This window comes from Marmota marmota, unplaced genomic scaffold (genome assembly GCF_001458135.2).
Source record: "Marmota marmota marmota unplaced genomic scaffold, marMar, whole genome shotgun sequence".
In the NCBI taxonomy this organism is placed as follows: Eukaryota; Metazoa; Chordata; class Mammalia; order Rodentia; family Sciuridae; genus Marmota; species Marmota marmota.
In genome coordinates, this window is record NW_026000153.1 from 9,236,194 (window position 1) to 9,250,912 (window position 14,719).

The window sequence follows — 14,719 nt, forward strand, 5'->3', positions numbered from 1 at the left end:
ATGAATGGGTTGAGCATCTGGCCAAAAGCGCGTATGACTGTTTTTCTGCATTTCTGCATGAATCCCTGAATTGGATCTCCAGCACAGCCAAAAAATAAAATTTTAGGAAAAGGTCATGGTGTTCAACGCCTGTGATCCCTGCGATTTTCGAGGCTAAACCTGGAAGATGGCAAATCCATGGACGGCTTGAGCAATTTAGTGACACCCTATCTCAAAATCAAAATTACAAATGGCTGAGAAGGGAACACAATGGTGGTTTGCCCCTGGTTCAATCCTCCAGAACAAACAAATGAAACATCATAAATCTGTACTGTCTAGAAAAGGAAGGAATGCCTGCTGCCTAATATGTGACCACTCTGGGGCCCTTAAGGGTGGGTCTTTTTNTAAAGATATTGTGTCATATGCATTAGGATGGGTGAAGGTCTTGCTGACATGTGGCTTCCCTTGGAAGGATCAGGCACCTGTCTCTAAAGAAAATACAACAAGGACTGTGATGTGCTCAGCAGTTAAGCACCCCTGAGTTCAGTCTCTGGTGCAAAATAAAAATAAATAAATGATGCATTACATAAAATAGTCCAGTGTTTGCTTTTTTCCTCTATTTTTCTTTCCTTTCCTTTTTTTTTTTTTTTTTTTTTTGTACTGAGATCAGGATTCAGGATAGAGAGAAATACGAAATCTTAAAGGAAATACTGACAAGCTATTAAGATGTAGAAAGCATAGTTGTAAATCTTGAGCAACATTCCCTTGGCCCATGCCCTTGAAAAATGACAAAAAGACTCAAGTGCATGAAAAAATTGGTTCTAAGTTGTGCATCTTCACCCTGGTTCCGCCTCCAGACCAGATCCTGATAAAGCCCTTCTACAACTATTAGATGACACCCCCCCCCCAGCTTAAGTCAGGGCTTCTTTTCACTCTCCAGATACCCTGCATTTCCTTTGAAAACCTATGTGTATGCCTCTGTCTGCCTCATGCTGAAACTCTTTTCTGTCACTTATTCTAAGAACCACCCTTGTGCTGAGTTGAGTTCCCCCTAATTACCTCTGACCCTTCACCAGAAATATCTCTTCTCCTGTGCCAGTCAAGGATTGAACCCAGGAGTGCTTACCCACTGAGCCACATCCCCAGCCCTTTTTATTTTTTATTTTTATTTATTTGTACTAGGAAATTAACCCAGGAGCACTTCTTCAGTGAGCCACATTCTCAGCCCCATTTTATATTCTTTTTTGTGGTACTGGGCATTGAATCCTGGGCCTAACGTATGCTGGGCAAGAACTCAGCTGAGCCACACCTTTTAAAATTTTTTTTTTTTAATTTTGAGAGTGGGTCTCCCTATGTTGCTCAGAGCCTTCCCAAGTTGCTGAGGCTGGCCTGGAACTTGCGATCCTCCCACCTCATCCTCCCAAATCGCTGGCATTACAGGTGGGCACCACCTTGCGCATACTCTACTTTGATACTTAGGGTTAGTGAAGAACAGACACTCTTGTAAAAATGTGATTCGATAAAAAGGCGAGGCTCTAACAGTAATAAACTAAGGGAGGAAACCCTGCTGGGTTCTTTCTGTTCATATTTTTCTTGGCTTCTTTATGTGGCGTTCCTTCCTCATAGGAGACTTCACCTAAGTCTGAGGGGCTTCAAGGCAGAAGGGTGTAGGATAGACTTCAGACTTCTTTGGCTTGACTCACCGACATCAGTTGACCTAGCGGGTGCCTTCAGATGCATTGCAGCCTCCATTTTGCATCTGCTTCCTTTGCTGAGTCTACTTTCCAGGCAGTCACCTTGGATTCCAGTACCACCAGGTCCAACTCATAAATCCCACCTGACCGATCCTGAGTGAAGGCCCAGGAGACCTCACTTGGACCCAAATGGTCCAACTATGCACACTTCCTTCCCCGTCTCCCCACTTTATTCCTTCTACTATTTAATCTCTTTTTACGTTTTTTTTCAGTTGTGTTGGGGATAAGACCCCAGGGCCGCATGCATGCAAGGCAACCACAATACCCACTGAGCTATATCCCCAGGCCCCTCCTACTATCTTTGTCTTTTAAGAGCTGGAAGAGAGAATTTTACTCATGTATACATCGTTAAGTTTTAGATGGATACAATATATTTATTATATTTTATGTGGCACTGAGGATGAAACCTAGTGGCTCAGGAGTGAGAGGAGCTATCATCCACAGCCCAGGTGAGAGTGGTCTCCTACCTGAAGGGACATGTTTCCTCTACCCTGGCTTGGTGGTATATGAGCTCCACTGTCACCAGGTGAGAGGAGTTTTCGGCCTGGGATGGCGAGTCCCCTCTACCCAGGCTGCAGCATTAGTAGAGCTCTCCCAATACCCAGTTGGGAGTGGTGTCCCGCCTAAATGGGCAAATCCCCTCACCCTGATCTTTAGAGGTATAGGAGCTCCCTCAGACACCCGGGTGGAAGGGGTTTCATGCTTGGAGGGGCAAGTCAGCTCAACACTGGCTGTGGTGGTGTAAGAGCTGCCAAAGACACCCAGGTGTGAGGGTCTCTTGCCTGGAGGGATGAGTCCCCTCTACCAAGGCTGAAGCAGTATATGAGCTCCCTGGGCACCCAGGTGGGAGAGGTCTCCCGCCTGGATGGGATTCTCCCCTCTACCCTGGCTAGGGCAGTATAGGAGCCCCCACGCCCGACACTTAGGTGGGAGGGGTCTCCCACCTGGAGGGGCGATATCCCTCTACCCTGGCTGCTATGGTATAGAATATTCCCCAGATATCCAGGTGAAATGGGTCTCCCACCCTGCAGGGAGAGTCCCCTCTACACTGGCTAAGTAGGTATGCAAGCTAACCCCAAAACACAGGTGGGAAGCATCTCCTGCCTGGAGGGGCGAGTCCCCTCTACCCTGGCTGCCTTGGTATTCTAGCTTTCCCTGACACCCACGTGGGAGGGTTCTCCTACCTGGAGAAGCGAGTCCCCCCTACCCTGGCTTCAGTGAAATACAAGCTCCCCCTGACACCCAGGTGGGAGCTGTCTCCCACATAGAGGGGAGAGTCTCCTCTACCCTGGCTGCAGTGGTATAAGAGCTGCCCTAGACACCCAGGTGGGTGGGGTCTCTCACCTGAAGTGGGAGTCCCCTCTACTCTGGCTGCTGCGGTTAGGAGCTCCCCCTGACACCCAGGAGGGAGGTGTCTCCCGCCTGGAAGGGCGAATTCCCTCTTCCCTGTCTGTGGAGGTATATGAACTCCCCCTGAACTCAGTTAAGAGGGGTCTCTTGCCTGGAAGGACAAGTCCCCTCTATCCTGGATGCAGCGGGAAAGGAGCTCCCCCTGACACCCAGGTGAAAGTGTTTTCCTGCCTGGAGGGGTGAGTCCCTGCTACCCTGGCTGCAGCTGTACAGGAGCCTTCCCCTTGACACCCAGGTAAGAGGGGTCTCCTGCCCTTAGTGGCGAGTCCCCTCTACACTGGCTAAGGAGGAATACAAGCTTGCCAAGACACCAACGTGGGAAGGGTCTCTGCCTAGTGGAGTGAGTCCCCTCTCCCTGACACCAAGGTGGGAGGGGTCTTCCACCTGGATGGGCAAGTCAGCTCTACCCTGGTTGCAGCAGTGTAGGAGTGCCCCCTGACAACCAGGTGAAAGGGGTCTCCTGCCTAGTGAGGTGAGTCCCCTCTACAATGGCTGTGGTGGTGCAACCCCTCCCCCAGACAACCAGGTGGGAGGGGTCTCCAGCCTAGAGAGACAAGTACCCTCTATCCTGGCTGTGGTGGTACATGAGCTCCCCCAAACACCTAGGTGGGAGGGGTCTTCCAACTGGATGGGAAAATCTGCTCTGTCTGCCTGCAGCGGTATAGGAGTGCCCCCTGACACCCAGGTGAAAGGGGTCTCCTGCCTAGTGGGCCAGTCCTATCTACCCTGGCTGCACTGGTATATGAGTCCCAGGGACACCAGGTGGGAGGGGTCTCCAGCCTGGAGGGCGAGTTTCCTCTCTTCTGGGTGAGCAGTATAGGAACTCAGCCTGACACCCAGGTGAGAGGAGTCTCTGGCCAGGAATGGCGAGTCCCCTCTATCCTGGCTGCAGTGGTAATAGAGCTCTCCCTTCACCCAGTTGGGAATGGTCTACCGCCTGGAGGGGCGAGTGCCCTCACCCTGATCTTTAGAGGTTTATGAGCTCCCCCCTACATCCAGGTGGAAGGGGTCTCTTGCATGGAGGCACGATTCCTTCAACACTGGCTGTGGCTGTGTATGAGCTCCCTCAGATACCCAGGTGGGAGGGGTCTCCCGCATGGAGGGGCGAGTCCCCTCTACCCTGGCTGCGGTGGTGTAAGAGCTCCAGAAGACACCCAGGTAGGAAGGTTCCACCACCTGGAGGGGCGAGTCCCCTCTACAAGGGCTGCTGCAGTATATGAGCTCCCTGGAAACCCAGGTGGGAGGGGTCTCCCCCTGGTGGGGACAGTACCCTCTACCCTGGCTAGGGCAGTATACAAGCCACCAGACCTGACACATAGGTGGGAGGGATCTCCGGACTGGAGGACTGAGTACCCTCTACCCTGACTGCTGCAATTAGGAGCTCCTCGGGACACCCAGGTGAATAGGGTCTCCCGCCTGGAAGGGCGAGTTTTCTCAGCCTGGCTGTGAAGTTATATGAGTTCTCCCAGATACCCAGGCGGGAGGGGTCTCCTGCCTGGAAGGGCGAGTCAGCTCTACCCTGGCTGCAGAGGTATATGAGCTCCCTGGACACTCAGTCGGGAGGGTTCTTTTTCCTGGAGGGACAAGTCCCCTCTACTCTGGATGCAGCAGGTTGGGAGCTCCCCCCAATACCCAGGTGAAAGTGTACTCCTGCCTGGAGGAGCAAATCCCTGCTACCCTGGCTGCAGTTGTATATGAGCCTGCCTCCCCCCCACACACCCAGGTGGGAGTGGCCTACCATCTGGAGGGCTGAGTACCCTCTATGCTGGCTAAGGTGGAATACAAGCTCAACTGGACACCAGTGTGGGAGGGGTCTCTTGCCTGGTGGAGCCAGTCCCCTCTACCCTGGCTGCAACAGGTTAGGAGCTCTCCCAGACACCCAGGTGGGAGGGGACTTCCACCTGGATGGGCAAGTCTGCTCTACCCTAGCTGCAGCAGTATAGGAGTGGCTCCTGACACCCAGGTGGAAGGGGTGTTCTGCCTAGTGGGGCGAGTCCCCTCTACCCTGGCTGCAGCAGTGCAAGAGCTCCCCCAGACAACCAGATGGGAGGGGTCTCCCGCCTGGAAGGACAAGTAAGCTCTATCCTGGCTGCGGTGGTATATGAGTTCCCCTCAACACCCAGGTGGTTGGTGTCTCCTGTCTGGAGGGGCGAGTCACCTCTACCCTGGCTAAGGTGGTATACAAGCTCACTTGGACACCCAGGTGGGAGGGGTCTCCTGCCTGGAGTAGTCAGTCCCCCCTATCTTGGATGCAGCTGTATAGGAGCTCCCCCACCCTATACCCAGGTGGGAGGAATCTCCTGCTGGAGGGGTGGGTGAGTCCCCTCTACACTAGCTGTGGGGATATCAGAGCCCTCTCCTACACCCAGGTGGGAGGGGTTTCCCGCCTAAATGGGTGAGTCCCCTCTGCCCTGCCTGCAGTGGTTTATGAGTATGAAGGACACCAGTGGGTGGGGACTCCCGCCTAAAGGGGCCAGTCCGCTCTGGCTGGGCTGGTATATGAGCTCCCCCAACACCCAGGTGGAAGAGGTCCCCACCCTAGAGGGAGAAGTCCCCTCTACCCTCACTGCTGAGGTATAGGAGATCCACTGACACTTAGGTCGGAGGAGTCTCCAGCCTGGAGAGTAGAGTCCCCTCACCCTGCCTCCAGAGGTATAGGAGCTCCCTAGTACATCCAGGTGGAAGGGATCTCCCACCTGAGGGCAAGTCCTCTCTTTTTTGGCTGCTGTGGTATAAGGGGTCCCCCTGACACCCAGGTGGGAGGGGTCTGCTGCTAGGAGGGCGAGTTTCCTCTCTTCTGGCTGTGGCAGTATGGGAGCTCTTCCCAATACCCAGGTGGGAGGGGTATCCCGCTTTGAGGGGCGAGTCCCCTCTACCCTGGCTGCTGCTGTATATGTACTCTTCCAGAAACGCAGGTGGGAGGGGCCTTTCGCCTGGAGGGGTAAGTCACCTCTACCCTGGCTAAGGCAGTATGCAAGCTCCCCCCTAAACTCAGGTGAGAGGGGTCTCTTGCTGAAGTCACCAGTCCCCTCTACCCTGGCTGATGCCCTATAAGAGATCCGCAAAACCCAGATGGGAGGGGTCTCCCGCCTAAACAGGCGAACCCCTCTACTGTGGCTGTGGTAGTATAAGAGCTCCCTGGGACACCCAGGTGAAAGTGTTCTACAGGCTGGAGGTACGAGTCCCCTCTACCTTTGCTGCAGAGGTATAAGAATTCCCCCAGACACCCAGGTGGGAGGGGTCTCCCATCTGGAGGGGTGAGTGCCCCCTACCCTGGCTGTGGAGGTATATGAGCTCCCCCTGCCACCCAGGTGGTAGGGGTCTTCCGCCTGGAGAGGCGAGTCACCTCTATCCTGGCTCTGGCAGTATAAGAGTTTCCCCCGATTCCCAGGTGGGAGGGGTCCACCTCATGGAGGGGCCAGTCCCCTCTACTGTGCCTGCAGTGGCATAGAGCTCCCCCTGAGACCATGTTGGGAGGGGTCTCCCGCCTGAAGGGGCAAGTACCCTCTACCCTAGCTGCGGTGGTATAGGAGCTCCCCCTGACACCCGTGTGCAAGGGGTCTTTCACCTGGAGGCATGAGGGGGCTCTACCCTGGCTGAGCTGTATAAGAGCTCCCCCAGACAACCATGTCCCTTTTCATTCACCCAGGCCCAGATGCTAGCACTTGGCTCTGCATTATTGGGCCCGGCTCCTTGCTTGAGACCTTGGCCGCCCTTCTTGCGACCCTGTCCCTGTCCCTTCATTTCAGGCCCCTTTTACCGGCCCCCTCCTGTGACTCCCCTCTGTTCCCCTTATGCTGTGGTATCCTGGCACTGCTCAGACCCTCAGCTTCCCCTGCTTCTTTATAGCCTGGGCTCCTCAAATGGGTCCTGGCTGCCCATCCACCCCACCCCAAACTCCACACCACAGTTTACCCTCACAGTCCCCACTTTTGCCCTTCCTTTGGTCCAGGTTCCTCTCTGAGGATCTACTCACCTGGGGCAGAGGAGCCGAATCAACTGGCCTCAGCACCCTGAATGCTCCCTATGGGAAACACCCCTCCCACTCACCTGTGTCCCCTTGGCTGCCTGAAACTTGATGCCTGGCAGTTAATATGGCACTTGCTCCAACCCAGCCCTGAGTGATCCCCTCCCTTCCCTCCACTGTCCTCTTGCCTTGATGCTGGCCCTACCCCAACCCAACCTTCCCTAACCCTGACCTTTGCACTCCAGTCCCCAGGCCTTGTGCAGACCTTGCTCTAGTAGATCCCCTCCACCATCTCTCCCCTGCCCTCTCACCTTGCATGCTGCCCCTACCCCAACCCAGCCCTCCAGAAACCTGACCCTTTGTGCTCCATTCCCGGGACTGGCTAAACGCCTGGGCCCCTGACTACATTCGTTTGTCTTGTGGCATAGTGTCACATAGCTTCACGTGGCATCACTTCATGTGGTTCGGACGTGGGGGCCCCTTTCCTGTGCCCCCTTCCTCGCTCCCCTCAGTGCCCCTTGCACCGCCCACTTACCTGCTGTCTCCTCATCCTCGAATCGCCCCTTCCTCCCCTTCCCTGGTTTCCTGTCATGTGGTCCCCTGCTTCTTGCATCTCTCATCATCTTGTGTCGGGTCAGTCCCTTGCCTGGACTCCTTGCTTGGATCCTAGCTCTCACCTCTCTCCACACCCACTGCAACCTTGTGTGGAGCCCTCCCATCGCCTTTCTTCTGGCCCCCTTCCCTTGCCAGCCGCCTTTGCCCTGTTCTGGCCCTGGATTCTCATCTGTGCCAGTGCGCCTTATAGGAAATAGAGCCCTGCCCCTGGCCTGGCCCCTTTGCTCTCCCTGGGCCCTTGGTCCTGCCCATGGAAACTTGCAACTTGGCAGTAGCCCTGGGCTTGGAGCCTGCCTCCCCTCGGCCAGATCCCCTGCCTTCCCTCCCCACCCTTGTCCACTTACCTGAGACCCCTGCGCAGCCCATGGCTCTCCATTCCCTGGCCTGCCTCTTCACTTGAGCTTCTGGTGGCCCTTCTTGCTCAGTGTTTCCCTGGGCTTGGTGTGCGGGCCCAACTCTAGGACGGCTTCCCTGCTCCCTTTGGATTCCCTGTACTGGAATACCCTACTGCAGCCCCATCCTACTGGCCCCACCCTTCCCTGCTCTCCCCTGGGCTGGACAATCTTCTAGGTCCCTAACCTGGGCTCCTTGCTTGTATTCTGGCCCACATTCCACCACACCCATCCTCTGGCCCTTCAGGCTGAGCCCTCCTTTGACCCTCCTGTTGTCCCTGTCCCTGCCAGGCCCCTTTTCCTGATCTCTTTTCCCAGGATACTCACCCAGGCCAGGAGACTAGACCTGGCCTCTTGGCCCTGCAGGCTCCATTTTGTAAAACATAGCCCTTCCCCTTGCATAGCCCACTGGCCTCCCTCAGCCCGGGCCCTGATCCCCGACCCTGACACCCTGCAGTGGACCTGGTCCTTGAGCCTCCCACCTTTGCGCCACCAGCTCCCTCCCTAGCCTCCCTCCCCTTAACAGCCCTGTCCGTTTTCATGCATCCCTGGCCCCGGCCCTTGCACTTGGCTCTCTGTTCCTGGGCCTGGCTCCTTGCTTGAGCCCCTGGACTCCCTTCTCAAGGCCACTGCTCATGTCCCTTGATGTCAGGCCCCTTACTCGGGGTCCTGATAGGCCTCACCTCTGTTTTCCTTATGCTGTGGTATCCAGCCACTGCCTGGACCCTCCCCTCCACAGCTTCTGCCTAGACTCGGCTCCTTGATTGGGTCCTTACTCCCCACTGACCCCTCCACCAAGTCCAGATGAAAGGTATTTCCTCACAGTCCCCTCCTTTGGCCCTCCTTTGGTTCTGGTCTCTCTCTGAGGATCAACTCACCAGGGGGCAGAGGAGTGGAATTGGCTGGCCTCTATGTCCTGAAGTCTCCCTTATGGAAACACAGTCCTGCCCCGCTCCTGATCCCCCTCGCCACCAGAACCCTGACACCTGGCATTAGTAGTGTGCTGTGTGCCAGCCATGCCCTGTGCCATTCCCTCCCTTCCCTCCCCTGCCCTCTGGCCTTCCATGCTGCAGCAACCCCAACCCAGCCCTCCCAGACCATGAACCTTCGCCTGAGCCGCTGACCACATTCCCGAGTCACCTGGCATCCTGTGGCTTCACCTGGTGTCATTCTGATTTGGGTCCCCTACTGTGCGCCGCTTGGTTTGCCCTGTGCTTCCAGCTGACTCCTACTTCTAGTTTTGCCCCTTTCTCCCCATGCCCTTGTCTTTTACCTGGGCGTACCCGGGAGCCTCTTGCTTATTGGGTCCCTCATTTTTGGTTGGACGGGTGGGACCCTTACCTGGGCTCCTTGCTTGGGACCTGGTTCTTGCCCCTCTCCGCACCCACTGTGATCCCATGCTGTGCCCTCACATTGCCCTCTACCTGGGCCCTGTCCCTTGCTAGGCCCCCTTTGCCCATTCAATGGCCCTAGATTCTCATTTAGGCCAGGGCACCTTATGGGAACAGAGCCCTGCCCCTCCCTTGGGCCTCTTGCTCTCCTTTGGCCCTTGGTCCTAAACATGGAACGTGGACACCTGGCAGTGGCCCTGGTGCTCAAGCCTGCCTGTTGCCTCTCAGATCCCCTGCCTTCCCTCCCCAGCCTTGTATCCGGTCCTGAGCCCCCTGCACCAGCCTTGACACTCAGCTCTCCATTCCCTGGCCTGGCTCCTCCTTGGACCCTCCGGTGCCCCTTCTTGCTCCCTGCATCCCTGGGCTTTGACTTTGCACCCTCGCTTGGGCCAATTTTCTGCTTCCCTTGGCTTCCCTTTCCTGAGAACCCTAGTGCTGCCCACCTGCCCAGTCCTGCCCTTCACTGCTCTGCCCTGGCATAGGACCAAATCTAGGTCCCTAGCCTGGTCTCCTTGCTGTGGTCCTGGCCCCCAATGCAACAACACCCATCTTTTGGCCTATTCCGCTGGGCCCTCCTTTGGACCTCCTGTTGTCCCTGTCTCTGCTGTGCCCATTTTCCTTATCCCTTTACTAGGATGCACACCAGGGCCGGGGACTTGACCTGGCCTTTTGGCCCTTCAAGCTCCCTTTGGGAAAATGTAGCCCTGCCCCTTGCCTGGGCCCTTTGGCCTCCCTCAGCCTGGGCCCTGCTCCCCAACCCTGACACCCAGCAGTGGACATGGTCTTTGAGCCCTTCTCTCCCTGTGCCACCCTCTCCCATTTCTATTCTCCCTCCCCTCCCCAGCCCTGTCTATTTTCATGAGACATCAGCCTAGGTCCTGCCTCTTGGCTCTCTATTCCTTGGCCTAGTCCCTTGATTGAACACCTGGCTGCCCTTCTCCAGGATCCTGTCCCTATCTGTGATTTCAGGCCCACTTTTCTGGCCCCCTCCTGTGCCTCCCTTCTGTTCCTCTTGAACTGTGGTATCCTGGAACTTCCTAGACCCTCCCCTCCCCCTGTTTCTCCCTAGCCTGGGCTCCTCAAAGGGGTCCTGGCTACCCACTGACCCCGCCCCCAATTCTGGATGCCAGGTATCCCCCCACAGTGCTCACCTTTGGCCCTCCTTTGGTCCTCGTCTCTCTGTGAGGTTCTACTCACTTGGGGCAGAGGAGTGGAATTGGCTGGCCTCTGGGCCCTGAAGGCTCCCTATGGGAACACAGTCCTGCCCTCACCTGGGCCCCGTTCGCCTTCCAAACTTTGACACCTGGCAGTGAACTTGGGCCTTCCACTGACCTTGCCCTGCGTGATCATCTCCCCTCCCTCCCCAGCCATCTAGCCTTGCATGCTGCCCCTACCCCAACCCAGCCCTCCCTAACCCAGACGTTTCACAATTCAGTTTCTGGGGCTGGCTGCTTGCCTGTGTCCTGGACCGTGTTCCTCGTGTTATGTGGCATCGCGAGGTATCACTTCGCATTGGGTAAGACCTGGGGTGCCTTGCTTGGGCCCCTTATTGCACTCCATGGGTGCTCTTTGCGCTGCCCTCTGTCTCTATATCCTAGTGCCAACCCTTCCTCCCCTTCTACTTGCCCTTTCCCCTGGAGTGTTGGCCTCCTGCTTGTTGGGTTTCTAATGCTCTATTGGTGGGATTGGTCCCTTGTTTGGGATCCTGGCTTGGGTCCTGGCTCTTGCCCCTCTCTGTACTCACCACGACCCCCCACAGTGGCCTTCCATTGTTCTCCTCCTGGCTCCAATCCATTGCCAGGCCCCCTTCGCCCAGTCCCTGGCCCTTGATTCTCATCTGGGCAGGGCACCTCATAAGAAAGAGACCCCTGTCCCTAGGCTGGGCCTCTTGCTCTCCCTGGGCCCTTGGTCCTGCTCCCAGAAAACTGAGACCTGGCAATGGCCCTGGGCCTGGAGCCTGCCTCCCCACTGCCATATCCCCTGCCTTCCTTCCTCTGCCATGTCCAGTATCCTGAACCCCTGGCCCCAGGCATCGCCCTTGTCTCCATTTCCTGGCCTGTCTCCTCACTTGAGCCTCTGCTGGCCCTTCTCTCTCTGGGCTTCCCTGGGCTTGTACTGGGGGCCCCTCCTTGGGGCTGCTTCCATGCTCCCCTAGGCTTCCCTGCACAGCAGAACCCTAGTGCTGCCTGCCTGCCCAGCCCTGCCCTTTCCTGTTCTACAGGACATGGCCCTCCTCTACGTCCCTAGCCTGGTATCCTTGGTGAGATCCTGGCCCCCACCCCAACAACAGGTGTCCCCTGGCACTTCTTGCTGTGCCCTCCTTGGGACCTCCTCTTGTCAATATCCCTGCTACACCCCTTTTCCTGATCCCTTTGTAAGCATGCTCACTAGGGCCAGGGGACTGGACCTGGCTTTTGGACCTGTGGGCTCTCTTTGGGAAAATGTGGCCCTTCCTCTTTTTCTGGACCCTTTGGCCTCCCTCAGCCTGGGCCCTGCTCCCCAACCCTGACACACATCAGTTGACCTGGGCCTTGAGCCCTCCTCTGTCTGCACTACTTGCTCCCCTTTCTCCCCTCCCTCCCCTCCCTAGCCCTGTCTGTTTTCACAAGAGCCCTGCCCCTGCCAACATGCTTGGCTCTCCATTGCTGGGCCTGGCCCCTTGCTTGAGGCTGCCTTCCCCAGGATCCTGTCCCTTTCCCTTGATTTCAAGCCCCTTTATCAGGCCCCCTCCTGTGCCTCCCCTCTTTCTCCTTGTATTGAAGTGTCACACACTTTCTCCACAGAAAAGTCTTAACTGGGCTTCTCCCGAATTCTTCACCATGGCTGTTTTTAGGACTGTCAGCAAAAGAGTCTCTGCAAGAGAGTTCAATATAGATAATCTTCCTATTTTCCTATTGCCCCTATTTACTTGGCCACTAGCCAAGAAGACACCAAGACTCCAGCTGCTGGATACCCCCTTACTAGTTTTTCACAAACATATCCAGTATAGTACTTTGTAGAAATGTGCACACAAGGCCACTGGCCTTGATCTGGGCTTCACAGAGATGTCTACATTTTTAAGATAAGTTACCAACTGGGCTCCATGGTAACAACTGGCAGGGAGAGGAAAAATGGGGAAAAGAAGCTCTCCCCTTCTCAGGTGTTGTCCTTGAAGAGTTAACTTGCCCAAAACAGTGAAAGAAAAAGCTGCTTTTATGTGAACTTCTGCAGACTGTGAACTTCTGAGCCCCTCCCCTTACATGGTGGGTATAAAATTCTGAAACTGCCTGAACTCGGATTTCATGGGTTTGATTGATTACATCAAAAGCTGTGCCCTCTGAGCCTGGCTGAAGCCAAATAAAACAGTTTCCTGCTATGTTTGATGCCTTGCCTCATTTGTCCCTACAACATTTATGACAACCCAGATGGGACAGAGGAGGTAGGGAAGGCTATTCTGCCTCTCCTATCTCTGGGGACCCACTTCCTTAGGGTCCTGGGGGACAGCGTTCCCTAGGGTGGTGGGGGACATCTTTCCCCTTGGTGCACCCAGGCAACTCTTGGCCTGAAGGAGGATCAACTCACCAGCACCCTTGGGATGCCATTCCAGAGCACAAAGGGATCCACAGGCAGCAGGAACCAGAATTAGGGTTTTGGAGCACTGCCCAACTGAACAGGTAGAACCCGGGGCCATTTGTTTTTGAAGCCCACCTGACTTCCCCTTCGTGGCCTAAGCGGGTAGAAGAGAGGCTTGATCAACTTTTGTTGGGTCCCAAGGATCCTCCAAAGTGGCTGTAGCTGAAACAGACCCAGGGAGTTGCTTGAGTCGTCTGTGTTCGGGGTCAATGAGCAGATGGGAAAATGTGAGCCCCTTTTTATTTGTTTTGGAATTGTTGGAATTTGGGCAGTATAGAAATTTTTTTCTGACCATGTTTGTGGAAAAGTGTGTGAAAGTATGTGAATAAGATGGACAAAGAAAGGGAAGAGTTCCTACTCAACCCGAGAGCCGAAGCAAGTGTGGAGTCCTGATCCACAGTTCCATGGCACCTCATACAGTCTATGGTGGAATTTCCCCAACCAACTTCTAGGTGAAAGCTGCAGATTGGGGGTTGATGCCATCCCGACCCCAAAGGCTAAGAGGGCCCTAAGTCCCCACAAAGGGGAAAAGCTGGAGACAGGCAAAGCGAGTCTTGTCCAAAATGTGCGACACCAAGGCAAAGTGGAACATGGGAGTCACACAAAGAAACAGCTCCTTCGGAAATATTTGTTAGAAACCTTTAGGAAGGTGTTCCTGGTAACTGTGGGGTGAAATTCACTCCACAAAGGTGGCATACTCTCTGAATTAGAATGGCCCAACCAAGATGTGGGCTGGTCACCAGAAGGATATTTAGATGTGAGAGTCATTGCTGAGGTCCTTTTGATTATTGTTGGAGTCACTGAACCATTTCTATTACATTGATTGCTGTCAAGACATAGTATATAAACAGCCCCTTGGTTGAGTGCCTGTCTAGATGGACAGTCCAAGCTGATGTTAGCTGCTGGGAGCCATTAGCCAAGTAGGTATGACAATTTCCTTGACAGCGTACCCCATGTTGCAGTGACATTGAATGTAGTGACCTTGTTCAAGGACCAAGGCGGATTAGGGCGTTCCTGGTTTAGGTTCCAGGTTTAAGGTTTAAGATTATTCCTGCTGGGAATAGGGCGTATCCTGCTGCCTGAGTTCCCCTTGAGTTCTCACGGGATTCAGAATATATTTTGGAGATAGAAGCCCAGTGGATGTGGATTTGGGCAGAGAACGTGGATTTCCCCAGAACGTGATTATAGACGGCTGGTGTGAGTTCGGGAATAAAGAGTTGCTGTTTGAATCTACAAGCTGTGTGGTGGCTCGTGATTGTGTGCCCAGCCAGACTGCGGCAGTTAGCCAGGAGCATAGTGGTCTCTGAACCAGCGGAAAGTAGCTAATCAGAAAACCTGATGGAGGAAAAACATGAAGGGAAACAGTTTTCCCCATGAGCCAGAAGAGAACCCACCACTTTATGTGCCAGTCTACCCAACTTTGCCAAGACCATTGGGACAGCAAACTGTCATCAGACTCAGCCCCCTCATCCTCAGAGACAACAAATGATGGCCCCCAATACTGGCTATTCCTTTTTCTGTGATGTGCTCAGAGCCAAGGGCTTCCTAGAACCAAAGACTCTTTCACCTCCCAAGATTAAGGTGGGAGATTTGTCCCAA